Raw genomic sequence first — 24,730 nt, forward strand, 5'->3', positions numbered from 1 at the left:
ATTCAGTGCAGCTATTTACTCACATAATATCTTCTTACCTCAGACAGGAAGATTGTCCTTTGGCGGATTCAGACTGCCACATACACAAAGACCAGAAATGAGAATAGCAGCAGTAGGTACGTGGAGCTGCAGTAGCATTTCATAAATCTTCATTATACAAGGGGAGATACTCCCATCTTTTAAGCCAGTTCTGAGAACAACTGCTGAGACAAGAAGCAAGAATTTCCACAGTCTGAATGGAAAACTTGTGCATCTACCTAGTATCTTGAGATAAACTCCTGAAGTACCTTTAATAATGTCAGGGAATTAAATGGTAATTTGACTATTGACTTCAGCGGAGACATGGTTTTGCTCCTGTGTTAATAAGCTGAGCCAGTGTGCACTCTGAGAGATGTCAGGGAGATCAAGGTCCTCCACAAAAGGACCCTTGAACAATTTCTTCAAGAGCTCCTTCAGACAATCTGACTGGGTGAAGAGGGGATAAAATGCAGACTTGCATGATTTCCCACATTTTTCTCCCAGTGGAGATGAAATAAAGAATCTTCATTTGGGGACTTTAATTATTAAATCTCTTGGTACCCTTCCCCCTGTTCTCTCATGACTCTCCTACCTTTATCCCAATTATTTTTTTCCACTTAAAAATGACTTTGACTATTGGGTTCTGAGCATGGCCCAAAGTTGTTTCTTTCCCAGCAGGTCGTGAAGTCCTGTTTGCTGTTATTGGTTATTACTTTCTGGATGCTCTTTTACTTTGAACAGTACATAAGCAAGCACTGTAATATCTTCTGCCTTTGAAACAGAAGAGAAGAAATTTTTTTTTTTTTTGAGATCTTAATCATAAATAGGTTTCTTGGACAGAAATATTCTCTTGGCATTAAGCAGCAGTAAAGGTCTTTGCTTTCACTTCAGGCTGCTTTAGAACATTTCAAAGGCTACAGGAAATATTCCTTCTATGATTTATGCTCTATCTTAATTGTGCTGCAGTATTTCCAAAACAATATTGAAGGATGTTCTTTCATGGGTAGCTAGGAACAAAAATATCTTGTTTAACTTTTGAGCTATGTAGATTTTCTTGGCAGAGAATAATTTGGGAGATGAATAAAAGATAGCTTTTTTGCTCCAAGGAAAGGCTTTACCCCAGCAGACTGAATTCTGTTACCACTGCAAACCTATTACAGATTAGGTTCAATTATAAGGAATAAAGCTAGGAGAAATGATATTTCCTTGGCTATTTCCCAGAGTTTGTTGGTTTCACAGTTTTTGTTTTTTTAATAAGTCTTTGTCATGCAAGGCATCTGAATGCTTGTCCTCTATTTCTCATTTTTGGAAAGGAAATCAGTCTCAGGGTCTAATACAGCTCAGCATGGAAAACAAGAAGTGAAAAAGAAAGATTCTGTTGACCCTGTCTTCTCCTGACTTGTATGCATTTCTGTTTTTCTTCTCTCTTCTTCTACTACTGCAACGCTGGGTATGGGAATAGAAACATTTTGCCTGTCAAAAAGATACAGATCATCTAAAACACCCCCTCCATCAGGCCCAATGTCAAATTGTGTTTAGAAGCCTGTCAAGAATGGCAGGGAGGTGCACTGGCCTGCATGGGGAAGGGAGATTTCTATATGATGTTGTGCTGGAAGAGTCAGGGGTATCTGGAATTAACTGGCATGTGTATGCTTCAAGAGGCTGGGAATTCTTCAATGATTTGGAGTGCTTTGGGACAATTAATTCTGATTTTGTTGTAGTTTTCAAAATGCAGGGGTTTTCTTTTATGCAAGACTGTGGCAACTGTAGGATTTGTTGCTTTTTTCTTTCTTTTTTCTTTCTCTTTTTAAGAATGCAGTGGTGTCTAGATTTATCCAAACAGATATTTTCTCTTTATTGCAGACACTGAATGTGGCTTTTTATTTAACTGATGGTAGAATTCATATATGAGTCATACAGTACTTCCAGTATGCTTATGTTTTGTTTAACTTTCTTACTGTCACTTAAAATATCAGCATTATTATTGATTCCCAAGATATTCTGGAGAGATTATATGTTGAGCTGAAGTGCAAGTTGGCTTAAAAATAAAGACAACAAATGAAATACTGTAAATGTTCAAAAGTTTATACTGCAAAGCCCATTCAACTTTTAATGGGTAATTTTTGCATTAATATTCTATCACTTCCTAATATTCACCCATCAGTTACGCTCAGCAAATCAGACTGAGGTGGAGTTCCTTCTGTAATGACCTCTCTGGTCCCTGATGGTGATCAGTGCATCCTGTCCAGACGGGTGCAGCTAACTTCCACTCACCGACAGTGACACTTGTCGGTAGACTCTACATATATACAAACACATCCTGTTGGCATCAGGACGGCATTCATTCCAAAATAAGTTGCTTCCTTTGCCACAGCTATGCTCCCCCCTTCCCAAAATGTGCAAAATGCTACATTTGTCTTGACACTTTTGTGTTAGCAACAGACCCTCACTCCCCCCTCTGTGTGGCATGTGACAGGATATTCCTGTAGATCTGTGGACCTTCTATACGCCCCATGTGAGGTATGGTTGGTTCACCTCTGTATTTGCAAAGCACCTTCCACAGAAGTGGGTATTGACCTACACAGGAATGTAGCTGGGACAGTGGCAAACAGTACTTACTTTCACTTGTCACGCATTGTATGTCTTCTGTACACTTCTGGCAGCCTCTCAATCTCTAATGGCGGCAGGCTGCAGCCATCACCTGCGTGCAGTCAGAATACAAGGGGACATGGAATATGATAAAAGAATACATATTCCTAAACCTACTGACCATGCAACATGCTATAGTTCCATCTGAAAATGAATCTTACAAAGCAAAGCTGGTGTTTTGTTTGTGTGCCTGTGAAATGTGTGCTTGTGGAATACTCCTTTTCCTTCCTCCTGTCTCTCTGTGGCTCTGATAAGAAAAATAGGTCATATTTAAAACCAAGTGTGAGTTACAACTAAAATGTGGGCTTGTGATAATAAACACACTTTAAAAGGTGTGAAACTGTGTTTACGCTTACGTAACTTCAAATTTCTGTCTAAAGAAGAATTTAAATGTTTTCAGTTAAGGTCTTTTTTTTTTTTTTTTTTAAGCCTAGACAAGTTGGAAATATTGTCCTCTCCAAAACAAACTTATTTTTTCTAAATTTGACCTACCTTTAAGAATTTCCAAATAAGCAGCTATTTGTCCTGTTTCTGGTTTCAATCAAAACCAAAATAAACACATCTATATTTCATAATGCTCTAGCTGAAGTTACTAAATTTTCTCTGTCTGTATTAAGTTGAAGCAGGGATGCAAATCAGAACCTGAAGCAGCCAGAATTTTTGGTGCTCATGTAAATCAAAATTGGCAAGGTCTGCAGAATTCTAGCTTTTGGTTTGCTCCAGATTTTTTAATATTGCAAAACAGACTTCTTAGCTAGGAATCCTAAAGATGCTCAGAAAATTAAACATTTAGAGAAAGGAAAGGCTGTACAAATATTTACTTATGATATTACTGTGGTACTTTCAGATCCAGGCCTCCAAACACTTAATAGATGTACTTAACTTTAGTGGGAATACTTCCACTGAATTCTGTAGAAAAACTCATTGGCTTAAAGCTAGACACAGATGTGTTTGCGGGACTGGAACTTTATATCTTATATGACTGGTATTAAATTCACCTTCCAACCATAGCTTTAAAGTTCATTTAATAATGGGACTCCTGGGGAAACAAGCTTAGAAATAATGTATGGTCCTGGAAAAATATTTTGAGTTCATAAATAATATGACAGAGGATATTTTCAAACTTTGGAATAACTTTTGCATTGAGACAAATGTAAAGACTATTTAAAAGAAACATGAAGCTTGATTTAAACATTGGAATATATTGCAGGAGGGAAGAGAGTATGCATTTTCAATGTAATGAATCAGGTTTTGCTGAATTATCTCATTTACTGCCATCCTATTTGCATTTGCAAGGGGCTTATTTTACAAAACACAAGGGCAGAAAGGACATTTCATGCCTGAGGTGGGTTCTAATATTCTGTGAAAATGTATCCCATATATGTCTTGTATCTGACATTTAGGTGTGATCACATGCCATGTAAGTGAGAGAACTCGGTACAATAGGCCCAACTTATCTTTGCTTTTTGCCCTTTGCAATGTTAGTAACTGTGATCCAAAGTGAAAACACACTGTCTGTAAAACTCCACCAGGTCACACTGCTGCTTGCACCAGTAGAAATGACTGAATGTGGTGCAGGGTAATAGTGCATAGGACCCAGCATGTTTCTGCACTGAAACACAAAGTTGTGAATAGAAAAGGGTGAGAAGGCCATAATCCTATCTCTGTGGTATAACTGAAAGCAGGATCTGATCTGGAGCTTTCCATACTGTGCTGAAAGCTGGAGGAGGTGCTTGAGAAAGAGAGAAAAACCACAGAAAAATGACAGAAAAGCCTTTATATATATATATATATATATAACAGAGAATTATAGGCCAGTCGAGAGGGAGAGCAAGGCACTGGAACTGTTGGGCAGTAGAAGCATTCGGGAAGACAGGATGCGGTACTAACAGTAAGTCATCTTTTAGTATTTTTTTTTCAGATGATTTCTAATTTTAGGTAACAATTAAATTTAAACTTTTATGAGTTTTCTATGAGGTCAAGTGGAATATCCTTGTGTAGTTCTACACAGTTCTAAAGAACCTAAAAACCAAAACCCAGGAATTATTTTTCCCTCATTTGATGAAGTACTTGTGGAAAAGCCATAAAATGTAAGAAGACAGAGAACTGACAGGATTTTCTAAAGACTATTACAGAAACGAAGGAAAATAAATACATAAATAAATAAAAATCTAAGACCAAAAACCTTCCCCATAGGCTTCATTAAACAATGCTGGAAAGATTGCATAGAAAGATGATCATTCTCTATCACATCCTCTAATGCTGCTCCATAAGGGCCGCTGGCATAAGCAATCTAGTCAAAATACTAGAGGTCTTTTAATATGGTCAAAGCTTTATGTTTAGGAGCTAAGGTTTTCTAATGGAAGGTTCAGGACAAACAAAAGTGCCAGATGGTATAAACAGACTAAAATTTCTGAGTTTGCCTCAGTGAGGACTGCCTGAGCAATATAGAAAGGAGGCCATAAAACTTTCACTCTAGGACCCCTTTTCAAGCTCAAGAAGCACTCTGAAGTCAGAAGGAATACATTTAAAGGCAATGAAACCCCATGCAGTGCTTAGGAAATTACAGACAACGCTGTCTAAATTAAACCAAACACTTCTCCAGCCTCTGGGGTGTCACTGGAAGGTGTGAAGCTTGTTTAAAGCTACCTTCCTTGCTAAGATGCCAAATGCTGTACAGCAAGTTTCCTATGCCATATTTCTTGACCACGTATCTGAGAGACAAAGGAACTGGACCCTGAACTGACCTAGATCTACTGGACATACTCTTACCGTCCTCCATGCCACTTCACTGTAAGGCTGAAAACTTCCTTGTAAATCCGCTCCTAATCCAGTCGTCACTTGTTTGATCAAACCTCGGTACACTGCATTCAGGACCTTTCTTCCTAGGGAAGAATGAATAATGTCATGACCGGGATTTATAAAACTGAAGTCTAAACAGTTTCTTCTTCAGTAAACATGTTCATTTACCAGTGATTTTGTGACTCCCACAATAGAATTTGTAAGATTTATATGCTTTCTATCTAATACAAATTTCTACATAACTGAATTTACAAATACTAGTTAATAAATGACTGGAAGATACTTATTTCACCTTCTTGACATGATATGCAATTTAAGAGCTGTCATTTTTGATCAGCTTTGCCTGCATTAATGATTTGATCCAAATTCACACATTTTGTGATGCCATTAGTTAATTATCATTCCAGGCATAATGCCAGTGAAATCTGTAGTTCCATCATTGATAAAGTCATCCCTATACTATTTTCTTTTAATGCATTAGCAGTCGCAAAACCCTCTCAATTACGGAGCAAGTGTATTATTGCCTGTGTCTTAATTAGCAAGCAGTGCAATCGGATCGGAGTGAATCTGCAAAATGAAACATTACAGAGGACCCCACTTCCATATTGTGTGTTTTAGGACATTTACTTTAGACTAGCACTAGTCTGATCCCATGGACTGAAAGTTTTTCAGCAGTTAGAATGCATTAAGTGTGCTTTTGGAGAATCTCCCTGCTATGTTTCATCTTTAAGGAAGGATGCTGTTTTGAATACTCCAGACCTTCTGCATGACGCAAGCCAAAGTGCACAAGTTGAGACTGTCAGGATATCCATTTCAGAAGTGTATTCCTGCTTTAAACTAAAATGCCAATATAGATGAACCTTAATGTTCAGAGATGTGGAAGACCACGTTTGACCACTAGCATCTTTTTCTGCTGCATTGTGTATGAGGTCCAAGACAGATCTGTGTGAACTAATTCAACCTGAAAGCACACTTTGCTTCAACAACACAAATGTGTCCCATAGCACAAAATTCCATCTTCTCTTTAGTGCTTATTCTTAACTAGTTTCTTCGGTCTTATCTAAAGAATCTTTGTGCTGCCAGACAACCCATGTTAACAAGCCCTTAAGCAGCCTCTAACAGAGCTACCACCACTGCCAGAATAACAGTGCTATTTAATGTGTAGGTGGCAGAATCAGGTTCTGAGGGAGATGTCACTGAGCTTTAAAGGAGTGCATGATTGAGTCATCAGTCAATCCCAGATTGTCTGACTTCAACTCTTACCTTTAAATACAAAACCATCTTTCTCTTTAGTACAAGTACTGTGAATTGTGACTTGTCACAGTAACAGCAAATACACTTATTACAATCTTGTAATTCAACTTTCTACTTTCCAGTTGCCACAGGATTCACAAGAGATAAAGTTATGGGCAACAAATACCAAATAAATGAGTAGCGGTTTAACAAACGATTATTGTCTCACTAAAGAAGAATTTTTCCTTTCCATAGCACTGTAAAAGCTTTACAGAAGCTCCTTCAGATTTTATGGGTGAAACTCTGAGTAGTGGGTACTTAATGTAAGTCACCCTAGACAGTGTTTAGTGGCTGTATTTCAAAGGAAGACAAATACTGATGATTCTGCTGAGGATTTCATGAACTATGTATGAATCTGTGCAGAGCACAGGTTTAGGTGCTCAGTTCCATCAGAGAACTCAGAAACAAAGTGATTCTTTCAGGAATGCTGCAAGAATATAAAGGGTTCATGCACAACTTGTGACTGACAAGCCAATACGTGAATTAAAATAAATGGAGATACAGTAAACCTTGGTGGAACAGATTAGTGTCAGGTAATCTTACTTTAAAACGCCATGACTAGTATCAATACACTGTTTGGATTAAGACATGATTTTTTTTAATATGCAGAGTGATGTCTGTATGTTTGTGGCTTTTTGAAGAAGATGAATAACAAGAAGAAAAGAGAGAAGAGAGAGGAAGAGGAAGGCAAAGTTGAAGTATCCTGCAATTGCATTGTGACCAGATATCTAAACTATAATGTTTCCTGCTTAAGGATTAAAAAATCCCCACTGTAGACTGTGGTGAAAGGCTACTATATGATTCTGATTTGGTAGGAGATACAAATAACAGTGTAGACAAATCTACACTGGATAGTATCACAACTAGTATCACAACTAAATAATGAGTGGAAATCAACTGGAAAGCAAACATATCTTACAAACAAATACATTTGGGGAAACATAATCTGAAACACATTAAATTCAACAGGAATGAATCACACTGAAAATGGAAATGGACTATTTGCAGGGAAACAGCAATACCGAAAGGACTTCTGTAATAAAGGAGAGATATATTCTTTGTGTCAGCAAAGGCTTGATATGCGTACTTATACAAGATAGGCACTGTAAAGGGAGAACACAGCAAGATGGAAGTGGGGAGAGTCTCATGAAGGCTTACTACATTCATGAGATGTCTTTATGGGGGACATCTGCTCATCTGTCTACTGAATAAAGAAAGGATATCAACAGTCTGAAAAAATGAAAGACTAGAAAATCTAAAATTTTCTAAAATTTCTAAAATTTCTAAAATCTAAATTGTCTTCATCCCATTAATATCAGTAGTCTTCTGAAATCAATAACACAAATATCATGAGCAAGCCAGGCACAGTTAGACCTGTAAGGAGTATTTGTAAGTTAAACTTAGATTTTTTAGGTAATATGCTTTACTGAGTCACTGGACTGGGACTTAGAAATACTACTGATAATATTTCCAACTTCCTGCCTACAAAATCTTGAACATGCTCATTTCTCTGTGCACTTCCATCCCTTTTCTTTCTTATATGTTTAATTTGGAAACCCTTTGAGACAGAAACTTATTCTGGCTGTGCAAACACGCATAGGCAAGGATAAAGGGACGTGGTTTTAAATGGAATTTTCTAGGTACAGTTAGCGCACGTCAATAAATCTTGAATATAAGCTTTTAAATATTAATTTGCAATATAGGTTACTTACCTATCATCAGTCAGGTCTAAACTCCATTCCTGTTAATTTGGGTCTTTTGGTTTTAGTCACAGAAATACAGTTTGAGAATCATGATGTTCATCCAAGAGGGATATTTTGTGATTGCCTAGGTTTGAGTAAAACACTGTAACTGTTCCACTTAGGCATAGCTGTAACTTTCCACTATAATTTTGTCTAATATTCTATTATCAGTTTGCTTATATAAATGAAATAGTATGCTAGTAGTAATGCCCTATCAATAATTACACAGAAACCAAACTTTCCCAGGAAGTTTATGAAGTGTAAGATTCTGTTAGGAATGTCCCTAAAATATTCCACTAATGCAATTCAAGTAAAACTTTTAAACCAGAATTACCACGTGGCCTTGGACAGCTGTGGTTAGCACAATGCGGCACAAAATACTGAATCCTGAAGGAGAAGATTGCTTTGTCAGCCAACTGTACAAAGCGTGAATTTCCACAGAGGCCCAACAATATACTGGATAATGGAAGATTAATCTTTCAGAACTGCAAGCCAACATATGCAGTCAGCATGCAGACTAGCATATATGTTGTAAGCACTGCAAAAGGAAAGAATTTTCAAAAAGCCTGTCCTTGGTTCTTTAAACACCATTTTTTGGGTAAAATCTTTTTGCAGCTTTTCTATCAAACAAGTTCGAGAAACATGTTGCAATTGGCATTTACAATGTCACTCACCATTGACAGCCACCTGATCAAATGGTGGATATTTGAAGATGCTTTTACTAAATGTCTCATGACACATTGAAATTGCATTGTTTGGGTGATGACAACTTTAGAAAAGTCAAGTTATCTTTTTAGTTATATTTGCAGTTTCAGTGAGTTTCTCTGGTAGTTGCTTAATTACCAAACAAAGTGGGCCATCTACTCCTTACTTGGAGTTATGCTGGGGCTCACACCCCACCAAAACCTCATTTAGGTCTGTTTTCTTCTCCTCTACCCCTAAATGACCCCATTAGTTCACAGAGCCTTACCCTTTCTGCACTAACTTTTCATCTGACCCAACTCCATCTAATCCAAGTTATGAGCTTGTCTCCACACCTCGCCTTCTAGCATTTCTCATTTCCACTTAAACAAAACATTTCCTAAACTGAACTGCTGGGGAGGGATTCTTTGTGCCATGCAAGAAGGCTGGAAGAGCATCAAAGGGCCCCAAACTATTGTATCTGATGAGCGATCTATTCCAGTGTTTAATCATCTTGAAGTTGGGAAGTCTTTCCTCATGTTTGAACTGAATTTCCCCTGCTGCAGTTTAAGCACATTATATTTTTTCTTGATCACCAATAAACATGAAGAGCAATTCCTTTCTACGCTTTTCACAGCAGTCTGAAGGTACTTAAAGGCTGCTCTTGTGTCTACCCTCAGATCCCTTTTCCCTAGACTAAACAATCCTCATCCTTTCAGTCTCAGGTCAGATTCTCTAGACTTCTCATCATCTTTGCTGCTTTGCTCTGGTTCATAGCTTTCTTAAAATGGGCAGCCCGACCTGAGCATGATGTTCCAGATGAGGTTTTGCCAGAGCTAGCTGGGAGAATTACGATGCACAATTCAAAGGTATGTCTTGAACACGTTATCGCATCCTTCATTATGATCTAAATCTCCTTGCCCTTTCGCTCACAAACGCCATCTAGCTGTTTGTTCTCCATCTTTCAAACCTGCAAGTAATTATTTTAAAGTGTACTACTTTGTGTTTGTCTTTACTGAAACAGAAGTTATTTATTTAGTATTTTATTATTAAAATATTTTTTTAGTCATCCAAGGCACTAGTAAAAACCACATAAATGCTGATTCACAAAAAGTTGTTTCTAAAGATGTATTTGTTATAATCATGTATTTTGACAGACAGGCATTAATAACTATCTTTTGAGTACAATTTTCTGACCAGTTTTCCATTCACCATGTATTAGATTTGCTTTACCATACATCCCCATGTGGCTTACCATTTACTATTTCTCCAGTATCCACAAGGCCAATAGCCGATTTACAGAAGGAAGTTAGATTAGCGTGATGTAACTTGTTCTAGAATCACTGAATCATCTAGGTTGGAACAGATCTTCAGGATCATCAAGTCCAACCATCCACCTGACCTACTGAGTCCCATCACCAAACCATGTCCCTTAGTTCTACGTCCATGTGTCTCTTAAATACCCCCAGGGATGTTCAGTCTAAATTTGTTCTGGTATTCACTTATCAGCCTGCAGAGTTCTAGTATTTACAAAGACATTTTTAAAACCTGTTTTGATATTCTTCCAAGACACGAAGTTCAGCCAACCTATCTCTTTTTCAAAGAGCAACATCATGGTCTTTTTCTGTCAGACCGTGGAGCACAACCCAAGGCCCCCTTTGAGGACTTTTCTCGGCTTCCCTTGTTATAAGTCTTGGCAGCACCAGTACCACAGGTGGTGGCACAGGGGCACACTGCTACATGTTTTATGCAGACAGAAAACACATCACAGAAAATACACTTCATATTCCTGAGTTGCCCAGCTACGACTGAGCATACCTGAGAAGGCTGGACTACCCTGTCACTTGTATTCATAACCTAAGGGTCCTTCAAAGTTCCTCCACAGGTGCAGTGATCCTAACGAGAAGACCACTGCACATCGAGTTGCTGGTGAGCAGGCTCAGATGCTGCACGTGCCCCTTGCATGCAGCTGGCTACTTTTAGAAGAGAGGCCGGCAGGCAGCTCCTGCTTGGAGCTGGTGATGATGCCACCTGCGTGGCCTCGCCTATATCTAAAACTGCAGTAACAAGTTCTCATGTGAACATCCTTTTATTTGACAGTAGAAATGATGAATAGAACTTTTTTTCTTTTATGAAATACAAGTAAGAGCTTGAATGACCTAAATGGGGACACCTTTCTATGACTAGGATCTATGCAGTGTGCTGTGCCCTGACTGGAGGCCTGGTCAATACTGCACAGCTAATGTTCCCAGCATGTGAATTGAGATAATATTACTTACACTATCCTCCTCTTTATAGCATTACCTCTGATAAATGGCATTTTAAGCAATAATTTATAGTGTCTGATTGTCTTTCCAAAGGGGATCCTAACAAACCAGCATCTCCCGGTGCAAAATACCATGTACCAAGACAACATCCAAGTGCAAGTCATTTGTCCCTGTGCAGATGCTTAATGTCTCTTGTCTTACCCAGTTTTCTAACTCCCCAGCATGTCAGAATACATCTTTCACTGTGGTTTTGAGGCTACAGAGTAGCCTATCTTAGTTTAAGGATAACCCCAATAGTGGAGCAGACTAAGGCATTTATTTACCCCTTCACATTTCAAGGCCAGGCTGGATGCGGCTCTGGGCAGCCTGCTCTAGAGGTTGGCAACCCTGCCCAGAGCAGGGGGGTTGAAACTAGATGATCTTTAAGGTCCTTTTCAACCCAGGCCATTCTATGATTCCATGATTGATTCTATGATTTATTCATTTGCCCTTCTTCACAAATCCTCAGAGAGAGCAGAATGTTCTCTGTCTTAAGTTATAATTTATCCTCTTCAGTTTTGCATCCTTTCATAGGGGATTTCCCAGTTCTTCTTGTGTTTTTTGGTGGGGTTTGGTTCCAGGCTTTCCTAATCAAAGACTACTGAATTATCTAGTAAGGGGTATAAAATTTCAAATGTATGAGAAATATATTAATTAGTGTGCTAAGTTCTTTGCTACAACTATGTGCATGTGTAATGTGTTCCCATTGGCCTTGTTCTGTCATTTTTGTGTTGACAGAAAAAAGAAATTGAGCAACTGCACCTCTTCATTTGCAATCATTAAACTGCTCAGCTTTATGTCTGTATTGACATTGAGTGTCTAAAAATGCAGACAAGGATTTGACAGATTGCTTGCAAAGGCAAGGCAACCTTTTCCAGTGCCCAGTACTGCAGGTTAGAAAATATACTCACCTGCATAAGGACTGCATGACCAGAATTATTGTATACCTGACTTAGCCTGTTGCCAAAATAACTCATCCTGCCTTACAATAAGCTGCATTAGGAAATCCTTAGAATGTTTAAAAAAAATTAAAACTGATACGAATCTGGTTTATAGACCTATCTAACACAAGCCACCAAATAGGAAGAACAGACATACATAACCCTATCTCTGTCGTTCGCATCAGCAGAAAATTGCATGCACAAGTAGAGTCTGTGAATGAGCAAGGTTCCTTCAGCCACCCTCTTCTCATGGGTTTGGGAAACTGCAGGATTGTTTGTTTCCAGAAATCTATAACAACATCTGCTTTATAAAAATTTTTTTCTTTTTTTTTCTCATTTTAATCACTTTCATTGCTTCTGCGAGAACTAGCAACCCAAACAACTAGCTGATTGAGCTTCCAAAGCTAAAACATATGAGTGAAAGGATCCTTCAGTGGCTTGTTGAAATTTGTTTTAAATATGTTGCAGAATGGCTCTTGAACCTTGCCTTCCTTGCCAGGCTTCTTGGAAGACTTCCTTGGGAGCATCTACCAGATTCTGGGAAGAGTGGTAATACCAATGGCAAAGGAGGGACTAAACATGAGAGGCAAGAGAAAAAGGGCAATGAAATGAGATCCAGGAGAGACAGGGAAGGCAATGACTATATCTAGACAGAGCTTCCTTTAAGCAACTGAACTCATGTTTTGGGATTAAGTACTAAAAAGCATGCTCATATCTTTTATCTTCTCACTATCCATCAAGATAGCAACTGGCAGAGCTTAAAGTCCACTTCCCCGGCCTTTTGTGTCTTTTTTGTAATTCTTGACCTGTCTTTCTAATGGTCCTTTAAAAAGGTAAGGTGTAATTTCCAGAGAGATATACGCAGCATACTTCAAGTAATCCCCCCTTGCCCCCCCCCCCCCAAAAAAAAGAGACCACAGCACTGCTGCAGAACATGAATTGATATGAGAATAGACTACTTGGAAGCACATTTGCTCATGATTCTTGCTGATCTCAGGTTCGAGGACAAGGTGATGGGATGAGGGAAGCTCCAAGCTTTCCAAGCTGTTAATTTATTGTCTGTGAGCAATGCCAACAACTACGTGCCTGTGAGACTTCCACATGAATAAAGCATGATCAAGAGACACTCCCGATTCTCTCATTTTTTTCTCTGTGTAAGTATGAGAGTCCTGTTCTTGAGTGCTAATACAGTTTTTCCAGAGAGTCAGTGCACAAGCAGGGGCTCAAGAGCTAGAATAGACATTATAGGGGGTGCAGAACGATTTAAGACTTAGAGGCTGAGCCATCAACAACAACAAGCCAAGCTAGACAAAGAAAAAACGATGTTGCGGAAAGAAAGACAAAAAGACACAAAAAGAGAAGAAGGTGATGAGAGAGGAGCACTGAAGAAAATGCAAGTCATGAATATTCATGTGACTAAAGCAAATGCCTGGTGGTTCACACTTACGGGATCTATTGAAGGAAAGCTTTCCTAATGACCAACCTATCCTCTCCCCCCTTGTATCTGTGCAGATTCCCAGTGCTTTAATTCCCATTATACCACTTACCTGTATTACAGGCACGCCAAAGGGCTTTGAACAGTTGCAAGGAAAGTATCTGATGTGTGCCAAATATTATCATTATTAGAGGAGACTAAATGTCAAAGAGAATACTCATCCTTTTCCATTAGACAGTGTCCCTGCAAGTGCTCTGTGATCATGTCAGACTCACAAAAGACTCGCCCCACGGCCCGTCATTTCAACTGGCCTACAGCAGCTTTGTGGTTAAGGCACTCCAGCTCATCTCTGTCGCTGACTTCTCACAAAGCACAAATTTCTCAGTGCCTTAACTCCTCATTTGTAGAAAAGGAATGTTCTGAACAGGCACATCAGAAAGACCAGCCCATTTGTGATGTGCTCACGCAGTCCATGTAGTGTTGTACTTAGGGGGGAAAAATTCTGACCCTAAGCAACATCTCTGTGAGGCAGGCAAAACAGATTCTCAACCCTCTACTCCTGTCAAGTGCCTACATTCCCCATTACCAGCACAGATGATATCTGTATCTAAAATTTCATGGAAGTGCATTAGAAAAAACGTGGACAAGATTAACAAATACCACAGGCTGAAGTAATACACACAATTATCTTGTTGGAAAAGAAAAAATAAACACAATTATCTGAATAAAACCAGAACTTGCAATACTGAGATAGGAGGCATACCAATTTTGATTTGAACGAGTTACCAATTCAGCGCTCGTATATCTACTTAAGCTGTCAAAACATTACATGCTGTGGAATATATTATATATATTAGATGGGTCAGATTTAGGCCACTTCCTTCCCACATACAAAATAGGAGGTGGTTAAGTAGTGCACAGATTTTAAGCTTGTTCATGGCCTCCCATAATCCTACTCTCAGCAAGTCCTGTAGTAGGAGCCAAAAGAGGAACAGAAGGAATCAGAAGGAATAATTTACATTTTTCGTTATTACTGTCTATCATCCTGATGTTCTCAATGCTTTCCTCTGACAGAAGTCCTTAAACAGCCAGGAGTGCTGTGGAGCAGATGACTTAATCATTCGACCACGTGTCACGCTCTCCAGATGTTGCCTGAGATTCTCATGGACTTACTACACGCTGTTGCAGTCTTTCTGCCACTCTGTGACCCCGCACGCCAAAAGTATTAGGATCTGATCTACTGATCTGTAATCTGCAGACCAGCCGGCTCCTGTACGCGATGCTGGGAAGCAAATACGAATTACATCTCAGCAGAGCTCAGTATTGAAAATAAGAATATAAGATATACCCTACTGTGCTGGACCAGTATTCTGCCCCCACCAGCGGCCGCAGGAAATGATAACTGGGAGAGCTTGCACTGTTGGCCACGATCCCCCTACTACTGCTCCTGTGTCCGCAGTCACCGGTTAAGCAATTCCTGCCTGGTTTTCCAGGCACTTCCAATTCCTTTTAGCATCTGCTGTCTGCCTCCAAAATTTGTGGCAACAAATGTCAGAACTTGACTGCCTGCTGTGTGAAAAAACATATACCTCCACCTGTTTTAAACCCATTTCCTACTAGTTTTAATGGGTGACACCTAGTTCTATACTGAGGGATTTGGTGAGTTAACAGCTCCACATTCACCTAATTGAATGCCTTCACATTTCTAACTGATCATTCCCCACCCAAAATCAAAGACTTAGACCTTTAAGTCTCTCCTTGCAATGCAGCTGCTTGAGAATCCTCATAATTTCTCATCTTTTTCTGCACCTTTTCAAATGTTACTCTGACTTTTGCAATGTGAGATCAAACTGCACACAGTACCCAAGACGTGAGTACAAGATTTTGTACTGCAGCAAAATGATGCTTTCTGTTACGTTCTCAATGCCCTTTCTGATGATACTTGACTTGTTTGTGTGTGTGTGTGTGTGTGCATACTCTGGGGCTGATATTGTATCTTAAGGTGATGATTTCAGAGTATTGCCAGTGATGTCTGCAAGATCTCTTCCCTGAGCTGTACCTGCCAATTTCAAGCTCAGCATCCTACAAGCACACTTTAGACTATTTTTCTAAGATGAATTACTTCACTTTTTTTAATTATTATTATTTTTTTAATGCTGAAGCTAATTAGACCTTTTTTTTGTCCACTCAGCTTTGTGAGGTCTTTCTAGGAACAGGCCCACCAAAAGGCACATTCCTCAACTGGAACATGCAACTGCAACTGCATGAGATCCCTCTTGTCACTGGGCCACTTCCAGCCCACAAAGCACTTTGCAAACGCCCTGCGAAGATGTGACTCAGCACACAGGAGCATCGCTGCTACCTGAACAGTGGCTCTGAGGTGCTGGGAGAGCAGGAAGTTGAAAACTGCACGCCTAGGAGGGATTGCTTATTTGCATGATGGTAAAACTGGTCTTCAGCCATTGCTGGAATGACTAAAACATAAAATGCTTGCATTTGCATCTAAGTAGTTATGAATTCATCTTTAGGATCAGAAAAGGAAAGAGTTTGCTTATCTGAACAGCTATGAGGACTCTGCAGCCTAGTGAGGAGTTCACATCCCTTCTCCTTCACTGGCTTCTATGCATTGACAGCTGGTCTGTCAGCTCCTTTGACCATCTGGTTTGTTTATTCAGGCCTTTGGGATGTATCTTTCATGTCAGGCTATTCCTGCCTCAGGGGCATCAGAAACACCAATCCCCCTGCTATGTCCAAGAGGAGTGAGAACACAGAAAGCTAAAGGAAGCATCCTGGTTTTTGTAGTGTAGTACCAGGCAGGCAAATTAATTTAATGTCTAATGACAAAGCCAGACTGCCTCCCTGTTTTCAAAATTTCCCCAATATAAAATGGATTAGGCAATGACAAGTAGCAAATAAAGGTCTGCCATGGGCCAGGGAAGACCTAAAGTCTGAACGTAGAGGGAATGTCAGAAACAGGAGACTTGTGTTGTCTGCAAGCCTCCATCGAAGGGCTGTCATGAGTCAGAGAAGTGAACACCCTCAAATCTAAGAGCTAAAACTGTAGTATACAAACCAGTTCTTCTGATGGGCTGTGCTTTGTGTGCTGCACAAAACTTGCTTCCATTTATCTGTGCTTTGTTTCCAAAGCTTTTACTGAAATGATATGCTTCAGAATAATAATTCAGACAGACATACTTTGCAAACTATCTTTCAGTATTCAGTTCTGTACCTGAAAGACAGTTCAATCTTCTAGTGCTCTCCTACAATGTGAAAATTATTGGCTCATCATCTTCTTGGTGTTTGTCTTTAATTAAAAAAAACAAAAACACCACCATCACCACCACTACCACCACGACGTAAACACACAGACAAAAACCCCTACAAGAAAAATTCACCATAAAAGACAGATCATACGTTCTGCCTCAGGTGGCCACTCCTAGAATGCCTCTTGCAGGATGACGTAGTCCATATCCTAAATTAGCTTTCCTTGGAAAAAAGGAGCTGCTTCCCCCAAGAGCCTGCCTCCACATGCCAGGAGCTTTCACTGAAACCTTTCTCAGCAGGACTGCCACCTGCTTCCAGGGCAGGCCCCTCAGGCAAACATCCGTCCTCCTAGAGGACAGCAGGCACCTAATCACAATTCCTGCAGCAACGAACAGGGAGAGGCTGACGGCTGGGCTGTTCAGCCTGGAGAAGGGAAGGCTCAGGGGGGGTCTTCTCAGTGTGAGTAACCCTATGATGGTGGGGAGGAAAGAAAACAGAGCCAGACTTCTCAGTGGTGCCCCATGGAAGGAAAAAACACAATGGGCACGTGTTGAAATACAGGAAATTCCATTTAAACATTAGAAAAAGTTTTTTTTTTTTTTTAATTGTAAGTGTGAAACACAGGAGCAGGTTGCTGATGCAGGCTGTGGAGTCTCTCTGCCCTTGGAGATAATTCAAAACCCAACTGGACACGAGCCTGAGCAAACTGCTTCAGCTCTAGCTGGTAGGGCTGGAACTAGACAGGCAGTTCCTTCCAATCTCAGCCCTTCTGTGTGCTTTTCTGTGAACATCCACAGGTTTGAAAATGCTAACCTCACCGTTCTGCTTTCTTGCAGATTTGCCACAGGATACAAGGGTTTGAATGCAACTCTCGAGCGGGCATGTTTGGGATAGGATGGGTTTACACTGAGACAAGTCAGGAGAAGAAGAGTAATAAACTTGAAAGACACAATTATAATTTATGTTTGGACATCTGGCTCTGTCACGTGCTGTAGGGCTGACTCTCCATCAGGAAGTGAAAGGCAAAATCCACCTGAACCAGAACAATTAAAGAACATGACTCAGAAAAGAACTGGCGTCTGTATGTGCATACGGATTTTGGTGGAACTTGCTTAAGAACTTTGCTGAATCAGGACTGAAATCCAGTGATACTAACAGGGACTTCACCTTTGTAGGGTGACCTACTTAATTAGACTAATACCTTATAAGAGATTTATTCCTCTCCTGAGGTATGCATTTTTTCTCTGGTGTTTTAGGAAAGCCTATGACAGCCACTATGATGTGTTAAGTGAACTGCTAAATATTCAAAATAGTCCCAGACAACAAAGAACGCTTTTTCTTTAATGTGCTTTAGAGGAGTAAAGTAAATATATCTGGAAATTTAAGAGCACCAGCTGAAGTGTTTATGAAGTTGTACATGAGCTATTTGGTTGTAACAGCATTTAATTGTAATTCAGTGATCTTATTCACAACCTTTTTGTCTTTTTTATGACTTGTTTCTTATGGAACTAAGCAATTTACAGCACTGTGCCACTATAGGTTAGAGTGTCATGCTACAAAACAAGATCTACCTTTTGCTGTTTCATATGAAGGACCGTTTTCTCAGATAGTTTTAGGAATTGTTTTCCACGAGTACTGACAAATATCAGCCTCATTTACCCATCTTGAAGGAACATAAAGATTTTAGGCTGAGGGAAGTTCCTCTGAAGAGACTGCAATTGCAAACTATAGCTGTCAGCTACTCACTTCCAGAAGAATGAGGAGATGTAACCACGGTACAACTACTGCTAATAAACATGCCAGAGCTTCCTCCTCCCATCAGATAGCGTTGAAAACAGCTGCCCTTCTAGCATGCCCAAGGTTAGATGTGTTCAGCACCTGTTGCAGCAAAATGTGGTAACTGTTGAGCGTGTTTTTCTAAAGCAGGTGTTGAACAACCCTGACCCTATTCGCATGAGCTGGACAAATGGACAATTGTTTTTCCTCAACAGAGAGTGCTTGTGTGATCATGACATACAGTCATCTCTGTGATTTTAAGAAAGCCTAAGAGCAATATCTGTTGTTTGCAGCTTAAAGTTTGAGAGCCATTTCAATAAATTGGGAACCAGCCCTGAACTGAACACCTTCTCCAACTTAAACTTGAACTTTAACAGGGTTGTGATTGATTAATTTAGACGATGTCTCCTGCTAGCTCTTATGCTCTCTACTGCAGCTCGTTTTTTCAGCCATCTGGAAACCTGTAGCTGACCTCTCCCTTAAACATCTCCAGATGCACTTGTTTTCAACCTCAGCTACTTCTGAAATCTTTGGCACCCTAACCCCTGTAACACCATTCAGCACAGAGACATTGCTTTCTGTAAGCTCTTTCCTGGACATTTATATTGGACAGGCTTTCCTTACTTCATACCAGGTCCATCAGGAAGTGCAAGTGAATTTGTCCCATTTTATAATGTGTTGGTAGTGTGATAGATAAAAACATACTGAGTAAGAAGATGTATCAGGGTAGATGTTTTTCTTCTGATTTAGGCCTTCGTTCCTCCCAAATTTTAATCATATTACCCTTTTCCACAGGGAAAATATACCATTCTATATAAAGTCTTTCAACTGAAGTTAATAACAGTGTTGTTCACAAGGCTTGGCCCTTTTATTTTTATTTTTGTGATTTTCAGCTGCTTGGCTTCAATGGACTGAACAATTTCAACTTGCATTTACAGAGAATCAAATTGTACTAGGAGAAAAAAACAACAACAACAAAAAAAAAACCACCTTTCAAAGCCCACAGTTGTATGTAATCATGGAATATTAATACTGTAACACATTTTCAAATCATTAGAAGACATTAGAATTTATATGCGAGTATGAAATTAGAAGAGCTGCAAAGTGTACAGCAGTGTATAGTAACGTTCATGTACAGATGTAATAAAAATACAGCTAAAGAGAAATGATTCTAAGATATTAAAGAATAGAAACTCTGTTGCCAAAGCAAATAGTATTTTATGGAGTAAAACTAATTAATGCTCTCTTATTCTTATTCTTGTGTTCTCCATGCCCTAAGTAGCCACTTGAGATACACAAAGTAATTTTAATTTCTTTTATTAATTTCATGTATGTCCTCTGTGAGCCATATCTAAAAATCAGTTCCTTCAGAAAATTGGTTATCATGAGAAGGAAATTGCTGTTGTATTTTTCAGTAAGATGGGGTTTGAAGCTCGTTCAATATATGGGTTCTCTGTTCCTAGGATTTATCAAGCTGTACATCACATGAAAAACTGAAATTATTTCCTACTTTCCTTCTGTTCAGAAGCAAAGGGAGGAAAACAGCCTCATGCTTTGTACACTAACTTGGAATTAGGAATATCTATTTTCAGTTCCAAGTTTTGGGACTGGAAGACTCTTTTCTGCCACTGATTGATTTCACTCTAGTGTCTCAGTTCTTTGTTTCTAAATAGTAAATATACATAGATCAGGAAAATAAATAAATACAAGCCTGCATTGACTGTAATATGTTGACCACAGTCTTTGCAGGTAGTTTCTTAAGTGCTGACTCTAACACTTGTACATCCAATGCTGAATGTCTGCACACTGATATGTTGTCTGACTTTATCTCAGTATTAAGCAGCAGAGGTAAAACAAACCAACATTTTCATATTCTTAGCTCTATGAACATAATAAAATATTTTAACCTTGTTTTTCTCTTATTGAGCTTTTTTTCAGTATTGCTACACTGTTATAACAACCCAATGTGCTACGATTGGGTTAACATCGCTGATAGCTGATTGCATGTTGTGGTAAGAAAAAGATGAAAACGAAAACTTCTCAAGCAGCCTGCTCTGCTGGGCTGCTCCCACAAAGTGGTGGCTGCTGATTACATTCACAGCAATGCAGCCCCTGAATGGAGGTTTTTCTTTACCAGGCAATCCCCCTTGCTCTCTCCCTTTGCACCAGCTGGCGCACACAACTGGCAGACACAGCAACTTCTCTGCCCCAGCCAGTGCTCCCACTTCTGCAAGGGGTGAATTCAATATAGCATGTGCAAAATAAATACCTGCTTGATTTCACTCTTAACACTTGTGGACTGGAAAATATTACTATGCTGCCCCAAGAAAAACATATGCATTAGTCCTGCTTTTGCCCATTTTTTTTTGATTTTTTATTTTTGGCATCAAAACTGACTGTTTTGGAAGGCGGCTAATTTCTCTTTCATGATGTAGAACTAATTAAGAGGAACAACATTTCAAGTAGACTTGAAGTAGCCTACAAAAGGAAAGCACTGTATCTGTTAGTGTGGTGGATGCTGCTAATTTGTCATACAAGTTAGCTTGTTTCTTTCCTGGGAAAGTACCCTCTTTTTCCAGTACGTGGTTTTTACACACACATTGTGGTTCGCAGACGCATCGTGGTCTTCCTCCAGACGGTAGGAGCCAGGCTGCCGCACAGGCAGTCAGTCCACTCACCCTCCTCGTCCTCTCCTACCACATGGGCAGCGTGCCCTGGGCCTGGCCTTGCCACCAGACCTCCTCCGTTCAGGTCCAAGACCTGCACTCTCAGGGAGCAGCACCTCATACGTGGTGGCACCGAGGTCAGCCAGTTCTCATCTGTGGACCACACGAGCACCTCACATGGAAAATGTTTTAGTTGGTGGTAGAAAGGATAATACTTACGTATCCTTACAAAGCTAACTTGACCTCATGTGCTGCTGGGTGCATTTTTACTGTGAAACCACCTAACGTGTGGTCAGGTGGGGCTGAAGAGCAGTGCCATCAGTTCAGGACAGAAGTCAGTGGATCTTTTTACTAAGAAAAGAGGTTCTCAGAGCAAGAGGCTGTTCTGACCTTTCTTGCTCCACTACCGGACAATTCACAGACGTGTTAGTGAGGGCCTCCACCAGATATCAGTCCTAGCCCTTCAAGGAAATGAACCTGTTCCTAACTCCCCAATAGGTCAGCGCTGAGCTCCCTCCTTCATTGCAGTGAAAATAGTCTTTTTTTTTCCCTGACTAAGGCATGCTTAGGACTCCTCCTGGGCATCTCTCTGAGAGGAAGTCCAGCTTCCATCCTAGCTGAAAAATTAGTCTTGGAAAAAAAAATCTTGACAGGATGAAATATGCAGATTTTTTTCCCATCTTTTGAAATTTGTGGCTGAAGGCTCATAAAGGGTCAGTCACCTCCACACAGATGGTCTCAGTGGTCACAGATGATGTTAAAACCTGTTAAGCCCCTGTAAGGCAGAGCAGCACAGTACGATCTGAATCTCCATCACAGCTCAGATGGTACTAGTGACCTCCCCTGTAGGAGGTTTTCATCTCTGCAATTGCAGAGCTGCCATCTGGACTTCATTCACCCTTTTTAATTGCACTACGCAAATATGGATACTTTCAGGCATGAGACTGCTCTGTCCTGAGAAAAAGAGTCCTTCGGTCTTGATCGATTTAAGGGACACCAGGGCACTTCTCCAGTTGTGCCGTGGTATGTTGGCGGTACTGCATGCAGTCACATACTTTGTAAACATGTGCTCAGATAAGCACTCAAAGAAAAAAAAAGGCATTACTGGTAACTGGAATTTTTTCAAGCTCTGTTATCTGTGGGTGTACTTGCATCTTTCTCCTCAACATCTCTCTCCTGGGTCCCTGAAAATGTGCAGGATTTATGAAGGCAGGAGAGGCTTGGGGCCATAGCACTGCTAACAAGCATAGCCTTGCTTCTCGGGAGGGCAGGTGAGGGGGTGGAGGCACTGAACGCTGCTGCAGGTGCTGTTAGAGCAGAAAAATACACATGGCTGTGCCAAGCTGCAGGTACACAGGGTATCCTGATGCAGTGCAGCTACTGGTGAGCAGCTCCCCTGTTCTGGAAAAAGAGTCCAGCGCCACAAAGGTGATGTTGTGGACACCCCAGAAGTGCTCCTTGGGGTGCTGAGCTGCTGCCAGAAGCGCTCCTGGAGTGACTGCAAGCTGTGATGGGGCTCTCTCCAACAGGAGCATTCACTCCACTGTTTGCCAGCCTCTTTACAGCTCTGTGGTCTGAAATTACTCCAGTGTAGGTGAAGCTTTGCGTAACCTTCATTTTGCAATATAACATTTTGTTCCATTACAGCTTTATTATCAAGCCACAGGTTTTGTGTTTAGCTTGCATGAAGAATTTTGTACAGCAGTATGCTTAATGAATGTCAGCTACCTTTGAACTAAAGATTTATGTAAATAGCAGGCATAAGAGCTGCTTTGAAAATACAAGAAAAATAATTACCTAGAGGGGGACACGTAGAATTCTGCTCAAAAACAAAATAACCAAGAAATTAAAGTGCTGAAACTAAGGTCTCTCACAAGCATACAGCATCAAGTATTTGCTTTATTATTACTACATAAAGGACTTATAAAGGAAGTCTCAGTCAGAGCCTCAGCCAGTCCAAACTGGACCAGAAGCACGAGTTTAGGGAAGGCAGAAAGCATTTTCCATCTACTAACCTACACAACTCCTGCTACCCTAACAATTTAAACTAATAGAGCACCTGGTCCCTTCTGAGTCTCCATCTTATTAGAAACACATTGACTCTGATGGCTGCCTGGGAAGCCAAAAACCACATTCATCACTGGGGTATCTCATCTGACATCAGTGAGATCAGACTTTGGCTTTTATCCTCCAAACAGTGCACAATTTTTACACAGGAACTGTATGAAAATTAACCTTCAGTGCTGCACTAATACTGTAGTATTTGGAGAAAGGCACAGAACGTCGCTCTTTGTTCAATACTTCTCTTAAAAGCATCCTTCATAGCATCAGCTATCTTCATGTGAAAAGCTTTCTGTCCACTGGTACAGAAGAAGGGAAAGTAGAGTTGCTGCTGCTTCAGCCTTGCTGCTTCAGCCTTGGGATGAAGGCAGTGCTCGTGGCACTGAGAGCCCGCAACAGGCACAGAATCGCCAGACCAGGCAGGCAGCAAGCTAGTTAAGAACAAAGACGCAGGAGACATGCGTAAGCCCCTCTTCCCAAAAAATACCTGTGCAGAGGTATGGAAACAGCCAGTATTCCTTAGCGGCGGCTGAGCTGTTAGTTTGCAGCAGCTGATAGGGCCAGGCCGTGCCGCCACGTGCTGTCAGGAACGCCGTGGCCTGGAGAACAGAAGAATGGAAACTCACTATATATTATTCGGTTTGTATGCTCTGATTTTGTTTTGGTTTCAGCTGCTGAATAGAAATAAGAAGACGGGAAGAAGTTCTGTTTAATGGACAGAAAGTGCATGAATCAAGAGGAGACGATGGAAAAAATAATTGTATAGGTACTGATTGGGTAAAACTACTCTCTCCTCTTTCTTTTTTTTTTTTTAATCTAAAGATCTTTCAGAGAACCTTAATTATTAAGAGCCACTTTAAAATGAGGCAAAAGATTACTTTAGTAGGCTTTTTACAGCTACATTTTCATTTTAGCTGGATTTCAGATGAGAAATTATTTTTGTATTTGTAATATTTTAATGGTATTTTGCTAATTCTCTGTGGTATCAAAGTGCCTATAGTGCATTATTTGTCTCCTATGCTATGCTAAAATTCCGGTCTGTATGCATCAGAGATTTCAGTCACAGACTGTATTTTTAATACCCGATGCAGATGGC

The sequence above is a fragment of the Anser brachyrhynchus genome, assembly GCF_964034855.1.
Source record: "Anser brachyrhynchus genome assembly, chromosome: 3".
In the NCBI taxonomy this organism is placed as follows: Eukaryota; Metazoa; Chordata; class Aves; order Anseriformes; family Anatidae; genus Anser; species Anser brachyrhynchus.